Source organism: Papaver somniferum, chromosome 5 (assembly GCF_003573695.1).
Source record: "Papaver somniferum cultivar HN1 chromosome 5, ASM357369v1, whole genome shotgun sequence".
Taxonomy (NCBI): domain Eukaryota; kingdom Viridiplantae; phylum Streptophyta; class Magnoliopsida; order Ranunculales; family Papaveraceae; genus Papaver; species Papaver somniferum.
Window position 1 is genome coordinate 86,691,166 of NC_039362.1, and position 10,426 is coordinate 86,701,591.

A 10,426-nucleotide genomic window follows, 5' to 3' on the forward strand; every position below is an offset into this window, starting at 1 on the left:
TTTATTAGTTTTGCTCGAGGACTAGCAAATAATAAGTTTGGGGGTATTTGATAGACGCATTTATGTGTCTAATTTGTCCTCAATGTTTCGTATTGTTGGTACTCGTTTTCGTCCTTATTATGGTGTTTTGTGTATTTTTAGGTATTTTTGGAAAATAAATATTGTTGGAAAAATCGGCTTGAAAAATCACTCGGAACACCCCCGGAGGACACTTGCTATACGGAGCCCAGATTTGGTTAAGGGGCACCTCAATTACTAAGGGGTACCCCAGGTCACCCCCAAACCAGGCATCTGCTATTCGCACCCCACAGCTGGTTAGGGGGACACCATCTTCTTCGTTTGAAAATTAAATTTGTCGGGAAAAAGAAGCACTGAAACTGGATGAAGTTTCGATCGAAATCTGAAGCAGTTCTGGGTAGACTAAAGGGCTGAAACTTAATGGGTAGTTGTGATATGTCCTAACAAAGCTGGTATGGGTGTTTGGTTCGACCAAATTTGGCTGGAATTGCCGTGGTTAAGAATACAGGGAGTACGTGGCCGGAAAACTCCATCATGGGATTACAACAAACTGAAACGTGTACTGCTCGTGTTTGGATGGAGTTTGGACTCTGCAGAGGCGTGTAGAAGGAAAATAAGGAAGGTTGGACAGCTGCAGATGCTCAGATGAAGAAAAAAATATCCGGAGAATATTTTTTATTTACTGCCGAATAATAGAGAATTTGTGGTATTTAACTCGAGATTCGAGGGGGCTGTTGAATATAAATAGGTTGCTGGGATATCATAGAAGGGACGGAGAGATTGGGAGAAGTTTAGAGCACCACAGAGTCAAAAAAATCGAATTTGCAGAGAGACCACCTGTTGTTGCTGCTGCCATTGAAGAACACTGAAGAATACGAAGAACAGACTCGCCACAACCGTCGTTTTTAAACAGTGTCAGCGACTCATACTGTGGGTCGCTGATCAGAGACAGACTTAAAAAACGCAATAGTACAGTAACGGCTCTTTGTAACGGCTTTTACAATAGTTATAAGCATTGCAAACCCGATTTTTATTATAATTCTCCCTTATTCATCATTTGTAACCCTTTGAGCATAAATGAAATCAACTTTTGAGCGTGTTTCCAACATGATGAGCGGCTAATTCTCTCGTAACCAAGGCAATGGATGAAGATATTCACACATGAACAATGGGTAACTATTTCATTTTCTCTAATATTTAATTATAATTCACTCAATCACTGCTTTTGCAGAGTTCTTAAAAGTTTACATAATTTTCTTCATTAGTTGTGATTCAATTAGATAGGTTATGCTTTGGTTAGATAACCTATGCTTAAGGGATACAATTAATTTTTGAGAATATGTTTGACTATTTGTGGATTAAGAAATAAAGGATTAGAAGGATAATTAGAGTTATGATATATTTGACATCATTCATGTGTAATAGTGGATTCTAGTTTCTTGGTTATTTTCCAATCACTTGAAATCAATTTTGAGTTAAGTTTTCTATATTTTTAAGTTCTATTAAGTCTAGAATTCATTGCCTTCACAAGCCTCAACGAACTCTTTACTACAACATCATTGAAAATATCATCACGGTACTAGAAGAAAAACATCCAGAAGTTAGTGATTTTGGTAGTAATATACTGGCGTGGTTTTTAAATTATCGATCGTGCCGGCTCTTGGTTCCGGCGTCGAAACTTGTGTATTGAGCATGCCGGCAATTCCATTTCCGACATTTATCTTCAATAAAATACAATGACGGTACTGTTTAAAATTAGGTTCTCTTTTTCAAGTGCAGTTCCGGAATTCCGGAAAATTATTCGAGAATGCCGGCATCGGTTTCCGACTTTGGTTGTTTTGAGATTAATATGTCGGAGCTGTCGTCAAGCATGCTGGAACTAGTACCCGGCATAGTAATTTAATTTTATTTGGAACTAATTCAATTTTCTTTTCATTAATTCTTTAGATTGTGGACATACATTAATCCAATAAATTCCAAACCGCTTGGTCCGGATACGTCCGAATACTATAAAATGCCTCCGATATGTTACCAAACAATACTTTTCACCTAGTTTTTAGAACTTTATGCGGGGATTGCTTGTAATGAACCTTATAATCTCCCATTGTTGTCCTTATGTAGGGAATAAAATCTCCAGAGGAAGCAATTGCTTGGGCCAAAGAGACGGCTCTTAAGAACATGTGTGTGTTGGTGAGGAATACCCAACGTTCAGACAATCGTTTAGAGATGGTTTGCGAGAGAAGTGGGCAATACAAGAAGAAGGATAGCCATAAGGGAAAGGGTTATGTATATCCAAAGAAGACTAATAGGGTACACAAGATTCGTACGAGGAAGGATAATTGCCCCTTTAAGCTTGTATTCCATTTAAGAGACAAAAAAAAGGAATAGGATTGTACAGTGTGGTTTGGCCGTCATAACCACCGGGATCCGAAAGATTTTCTTGGTCACTCCCTAGTTGCGGAGCTAAAACCTCATGAATTCGAGGATGTAAAGATAATGACCAAAGCATGTATCAAACCAAGAGTGATTCTCAGAGGCTTCAAGGAAAAGGATGATACGAACGTTTCTTCTCTAAGTACAATTTATAGCGCACAAACAACCATTAGAAGGGTGGAATGGGAAGGGAGGACCGTTATGCAAGAGTTTGAGAAGATAGTTTGGGATCACAACTACACGCGTATCATTAAAAGCGGACCGGACAACAAACCCCTTCAAATATTCATTGCGCATCCTTTGCTTTCACAATTGGCTCATACATGTTGTGGTGTTCTTATGATGGATTGCACCTACGAGACAAACAAATACAATATGTCGTTGTTCAACATCGTAGGGCAAACATCGGACAAGGTATCATTCACATTGGCTTGGTATTTAATGGAAAATGAGAGGGATTACAACTATCATTGGGAATTACGACAATTAAAATTATTGTTCCCAGAAAATCAATTTCCGAGGGTCATCATAACCGATCAAGATGACGCACTAATGAATCCTATATCCGACGTATTTCCATATGCACAAAATTTCCTATGTACGTATCATATAGGTCAAAATTTCCTTTGTTTGAACCCTCTAAGGCGGATATTAAGAAGAGAATGATTGCTCAACTAGAGGAAGATGTTCGCAAGAAGAAACTATCACCCGAAGAAGAAGAAGACGAAAGAGGAAAGATTAAAGAGCGAGTGGACAAAGAACACGATGAAAATCATAAAAAGTGGTTGGAATTTCTAAAGGATTGGGAGAAAGTTTATTGGTCTCTTACCGAGGATATATATGAAAAGATATTGAACATGTTTATTGCCAAATATAACGAAGTGTATCCAAGTGTCGTCTCATATTGTCGGGATAAATTGTTGGATAAGTTCAAGGAAAAATTTGTGCGTGCATGGACAAATCGGTATATACACTACGTGAATGAAGCAACTAGTATAGTGGAGTCCGCTCATGGGATATTTAAAGATCTCATCCAGTCCGGCCAAGGAAACGTGGTTACGGTCACCGAGGCAATGGAGCAATACTTTAAGGCTGATATCGATAGGATCAAGAAGGCTTTTGAGAAAAGCTCAATGGAAAGGATGACATCACATTTTCGATATGGTAATTTTCTCCAAGGAATAGAATTCAACATCTCGCATTAGGCAATAAAACATATGATTAAAGAAATGGAAAAGGAGATAAACTATGGAAAACCGGGTGATGTGTGTATTTGTCCCGACATGTCTTCGTTGGGGCTTCTGTGTCGTCTTATGCTTGTGAAGTATGAAGAGTGATACCTATTGAGGTTATTGATACGTTTTGGAAGCAACTATCTTTCGACCCTCCCCGTACGGAAGCTCCCAGACAATCACCATGGGATACAAACGAAACAAAGGAATTCTATGAAGCTTACTCATGTGGAAACTCGGCTAGCCGAAAAGTATTGTTGAGCCAACTAAGGCTAATTGCATGCCCATGGATAACACAAAGTGAATAGCCAACAAAGTGAGATCCGCCCGGTAGACCACAAACTAAAACGACAAGTAGAAAACAAAGGAAAGAATTGAAAGCAATGAGTCAACGCGAATGTGAAGACGAGGCAAGTAAGAAACGAGACCCAACCGGATGTGAGCTTTCGGAAGCAAGGTTCGCGGAAGCGCCGGTTCCAAAGAAAAGGGGTAGGTCGAGGAAGGAACCGCCATCAAGTCAACAATAAACGGGGAATTCCGTATCCACATCACAAGTCGATGAAGTGCCGGATCCAAAGAAAAGGGGTAGGCTGGAGAAGTTACCGCTATCAAGTAAAGAACAAATGAAGGATTCCGTATCAACACCACAAGCCGAAGTGCCGGTTCCAAAGAAAAGAGGTAGGCCGACGAAGGTACCCGCATCGATTGAACAAGAACAACAAGCCGAGGAAGCGGATGCCACACCTAGAGTCGATGTAGCGGAGGTTACAAAGAAAAGTGGTAGGCCTAGGAAGGTACCAACAATGATTGAACAAGGTGAGCATTCTTAAGTCACACCCATAGTTGAAGGGCCGGCTTTGCATATCAAAAATGAAAGGCCGAATAAGGAACTTACATCAAGTCAAGTACATCAAGCTGAAAATTCCGAAGCCATGCCAAAGATAAGTGATAGCAAAGGTAAGCGACCAATGCCTAGTCATCAACAACATAATGGTGATGTAGTCTCTTTTAAAAAGCGAAGGGGTAGGCCAAGGAAGTACAGACTCCCATCACATACTGAATACATTGGAAATGTAGAGATTGCAGAGGATGGATTGGATATACTTAAGCTAAAAGTCGGTAATATGAAGATGTTTAAGGATTCCAAAACAGGTAAGACTTATACACATTACCATAACAAAATAGAGTCTTATGTACAACAACTTCCCGAGGTTATTCGCGAGTATATTGTATATACGGATGATGTCGATGGAGATGGAAATTGTGGCTATCATGCCGTGACCGAACAATTAGGAATCTTTGAGACGGCGGTTAGTAAAGGGATGACACCATGCCGATACGCTAGAAATAGGATGACCGAACAACTTATGAAAAAGAAGAGCTGTTATGAACAATTGGTAGATGATAACGAAGGGTTTGATAGTTTGCATGCTCGGGTGTTAGGTCCAGAGCACGAGATGAAGTTCCTTCCTACTGAACATTTAACTGTGTTATTCATTAATTTTCCCCCACCGAACAAACAACTTATACCCCAAAGTGGCAAAAGTGCGAAGGATCTCTTAAGAAGAGAAGAGTTGTCTTGGCGTTCGTGAATGGGAATCATTTCATTATTCTGAAGCTCAAGGAAAATTGTCCATTGCCAATGGTTTTTCCTTTAAATAAAAACAAGGATATCGTCCCCAATCACTCGGAGGAATGGATGAAATTGTATGAGGAGAACCACCAATTGTGGGATGCGTTAAAGCTATCAGTTAACCCATAGAAGGGAGAAATTCCTATTCATAAATTAGAACGTGTTGAAGAGTAATTTGGAAATGTGTGGTTCAGTGTTACGCAATATTTTGTTTTTTTGGAAGTTTGAATTGTAATCATTAAACCATATGCTATGGACGTGCCGGCATGATTTAATTCAAACTTTACAATGTCGGGAATTGATCCCGGCTTAGAAAGTATTTTTTCTTTTATGTCGGAATATCACCATAAGTAAACAAAGATATTAGTTTAAGGGCCAGCGTTTAAAATAACTTCCTAACAATGCCGGAATTATACACAGATCACTTATGTCTCGGGAAAAGAAAGAGTATCGGCATTATCTAGAAAAGCATATCCATGCCGGAATTCTAAATTCCCTTGGTATGGAAAGAAATTAGTTTACCGGCATTGTTGTTACAATTTCGTCCGTGCCGGTTCTGGAAAAAAAACATAAAAATTGCAATGTTTGACATAGATTAACCAATATAATGTGTCCTAAGCCAAAACAAATGAAATCAACATCTCCAAAGTTTAGCAAGACACGCAAAATAACATAAGCAAAGACTAGATTGTTTAACAAACCATATGTAAAGTTAAGATGTTCCAAACCGAAAACAAATGAAACAAAGATCTTCAAAGTTTAGCAAGACACACAAACAAAAATAAACTCACACTAGATTGTTCAAAGACATAACTAATAATACCATAAAAGAAACATTATCAAACATCTTAGATCACTCGGTCCTTGGTTTCTTTTGAACCCTCTTCCTTGTTTCCTTACACAAGGCCTTTGCACTTGGATCTTCAATTTTGTCTATCTTTTCCTCGACATTCTTCATTTATGCCTGGGTCAGCACCTCTCCTTTCTTGTTCTTGCACTTAAACTAGTTTCCCAATTTTCCTAGTCGCGAACGTTGTTGTCATATTTTTCCATTAGTATGTAAAATTTTATAAGTTTATAGATATAGAATCAAATAATAGGAAGTGAATCAGAATTACGAACCAACAACGTGAGGGTCTTTTGAAGTGCGGGTACAGTAAGTTCATCTTGAGTTGTGGAAGGAGGTTCTACTTGTGGAGGCACTTCATCGGTGGTCGGGCGTACAATATAAGGATGCGAGTACCTCAAATGACCTCTGAGGAAGTTTCGTTCCAACTCATAACAGTTTTCCGCCAATTCCCAACCAACCCTATCAAGCACTAGTTGTTGTTCTTCCCTTTCATTCCAATGTACAAGTAGAGGAGTAGATTTGTAAACTATCAGCGTAGTTTGTTCATCTTATAGACATTCAGGAAAGTCATGAGAGAATTTCTGATTAGACTTACCCGTAATTTTTTCTGTTTGTACCCAAGTTGGCGCATCACACGGAGAGGGTTGTGCATAACAAATCCTTTTGGATGAAACAATGGTCCGTTGTAAAATGCTACATTGTCATGCCTTGAAAAGTGAACTCCTCTTTCGTTCCTATATGGGTCAAACATAACATCTTCGACAACGATAGAGTCCAAAGCCTCTCTCATGGCAAGTAACCGAGTTCTGTTATTGGGCTTCGTTTTATTGTTGAAAACGTATTTGTTAGCTACAGGATGTTGTGGTTCCCAACCATAAGTTGACGACTCCAAAGATTTGTACTCCTTGAACAATGTTGGGAAGTGTCATAATCCCACACCTACGCCAATGAAAGATCGTTCCAATGAAATGTATAAGAAAAGAACTAATTGGAAAACAAAATAACTAGTTCACATTGCCTGTAATACAGTGAAATTCCCATTAAATTGACAGGTTGTCGCGTTAGAAGATTTACGCATCTCCGCCAAAAAATGTGCCAAGAAAGCAGTGCCCCATGAATACTCCTCCTCCAAGGGATCCAAGTATTGTAAGTGGTTCATATGCACCCTATTACCATTAGAGTCAGGGAATATTGCGATGCCCAGGATAAATAACAGATAAGCAGCGATAGTTTGTTGAATTTGTTCGGGATTCAATTCCTTGACCATCGTAATCCCAAACAAAGCTCTGACCTTGACGACTTTGATAGTCTTTGTCATGATATTCTTTGACAAAATACATATTTGCTTTAGTCGTTGCCTCGTCCCAACCAAACAACTTTCTAGTCAGCTGATAGATCTTAGTCCAATCTATGTTCTTACTTTGATCTCCTTCCTTAACGTCTTTTCCAAGGATCCCTAGACCCAATATTCTTTGGACATCTTCAGGGATAATGGTCATCTCACCAAAAAGAAAATGCATGGTATCAGTTGAAGCAAAAAACCTCTCCAAGAAGCAATTTTCCGTCACTTGATCAGTGGCCACATAATTTTCTACCGCGGGATACAACCCAGATGTTATGACTTCCGCTTGAACGGCATCACACTCCCATTCCAAAGGCCATGTATCCATTTGTTGATGGCGGCAAACACGGAAGGCTTTCTTGTGGTCCTATAAAAACACACCAAACTAACTTAAATTCACCTGATCATATATAAACAATATAATAACAAGATGCAAACGTCTTACATAAGTTGAATAGATCCAACGATCCCAAGAGTCCTTGTAGTCAAATAAGAGTTTCAGATCTCTCGGCTGACCCCACTGTTTGCCATCATTGCGTTCTGGAATCATGTCATATTTGTTTGGGAGGTGATTTGGTGTTTCCTTTCCCTTTTTCTCACCGGCTTGAACTTCAGGTTGTCCTAAGCCATGTGAGGATGAGCCACCTGCTCGGGCTGGATCAGGAGGTACAAAATCCTCTCATTCACCATCGCTGCTTGTGTCTCCCCCCGGGACATTCTCCTGAATGACGACCTTACCACGTTCTGGATCAATTCGACTACGTCGAGGCCGAGAAGACTTAGGTTTTCCTTCATCAACAACTTTTCCCTTTCCTTTCTTCATTTGTGCTGCTGTGGACCTACATACAATATGTACACTGAGTTGTATACAGAAAACCGACATTGATGGAAGACATATAATCAACGCCAGTAGTGGTGCCGGTGTTGAAAAATTACTAATATACTATGCCGGTAATATGGGAAATTTCTACAGAGATTTAACAAAATAAGGAAATCAAAACCGTCATGGGCGGTGAACATAACGATACTGCCGGCATTGTTCCGGCATTGTAATCTAAGGGGATTCCATGCCGGTATTTTAATAACGCCATTGTCTGTAAATCAAATTCTATGCCAGTAATATGGGAATTGTCTACAGAGATTTAACAAAATAAGGTAATCAAAACGGCATGGCTAGTGAACATAACGATACTGTCGGCAGTGGTGCCGGTGTTGAAATTTAGAGGGATTCTATGCCGGTATTCTAATAACTTGCATGCAATATAAACCAGCATTGTATTCAAATTTAATTGTACGCTGAAACTAAATTGGAATTTCAATTCACTAAATTTCAATTTCAAATTCACTAAATTGCAAATTCAAATTTTCCTTTTACCTAGTACAAACAATAAACATGCAAGTTTCAATTTGTGTTTTCTATTATGGGATAAACCCTAAGAATGCTTCAATAAACGTAGACATAACTTACCTCATCAACTCTGTTATCAATATGAGGAAGGTGTGAACCTTTAACTTTTACTTTGCATGTGCCCTTGCCTTGTGTCGGTTGTTGACTTGGCCCACCTTGTTCCACTACTACTTGGCTTTGGGTTGCTAATTGACTTGGATCAATCTCATTATCTTCCTCCTTACTTTCCTCTTCATCTTGATCATCTTCCTCCTCAACTTCTCCGGTAGGTTCACGGATTACAAGTTTACTATGGTCACGACCACTCTCCCAAACTTCACCTCTTGTATCATCCCCCAAACGCTTGCTGCGACCTTGTTCTTTCCCTCTAGGAGGCAGAGACTGAGGAGTACCAAGACCGTCCTTCATTCTTTTCTTAATGCCAGCATCTTTAGTTTTTCGTTTGTTAGCTTCCTTTGCTTTAGCCTTATTCCAAAAGAAGCACGAAATAAATATAAGACAACTAACTTTCATTTCTAATACCGGCATAGATACACCACATAACGACATAGAATCATAACTACAAGAATACCTTAACAAAGTTTCGACCATGCCGTGACCAAAACACGGCATGGTAAATTCAAACCATTACATGCCGGGAACCATTACCGGTATTGCCAAATAATTGTCGTGGATGCCGGTAATTTCTAGGAAGTTCCTGGATACCAAAACACCATTTCCCGCACATACGTAAAATTGAAACACATGCCTTAACAGGGTACCAGCATGGAATCTACCTAAAACCTATGCCGGTACCCATACGAAAATCCTAGGGTTCTCTGTTTATTAGAAGCTCACTGCCGGCGTAATCGAATAAATTCAAATTAATGCCGTGACTGAATACCGTCATGGTATTCAACCTAATTTTAACGACGTAACAGGGTTCTGGTGTGGTCTTCATCCTAAATCGAATGTCGTAACTAAGTTCCGGTGTGGTCTTCAACCTAAATCGAATGTCGTAACACAGTGCCGATGTGGTCTTCATCCTAAATCGAATGTCGATACACTGTTCCGGTGTGGTATTCATGCTAAATATAATGCCGAAAGCTACTGAAACTCAACTGTTTCAGTTAGGGTTTGCGATTTTGACCTAAACCCATAGCTAAAAATCGATTGAAACACTAATTAAACAGTTCTAAATCACTTACCTTCTCACAGAAGCCATGTTTACGAGAAGTTGATCGTCTGAAGCCTCTTGTTCTTCGTGTTCTTGCTCTTGAGCAATCAAAACAATCCTCTTTTCTTGTTTTTGTTGAGCAATCGATTTTGATTTCGATTGGGCATCTGATTTCTTTCGTGGAGGCATTCTAATGGGTTGGTTTTAATCGACGAAGAAATTTTTGATTCAACGATTAATCGTAGAGTATATGAAGAACGATGAAGAAGAGGAGAGGAAGATGGAAGAAAAAAAAATTCAAAACCTAACCCTAACACACAAGTATGTCGGCACACAAATGGGGGATAACTTATT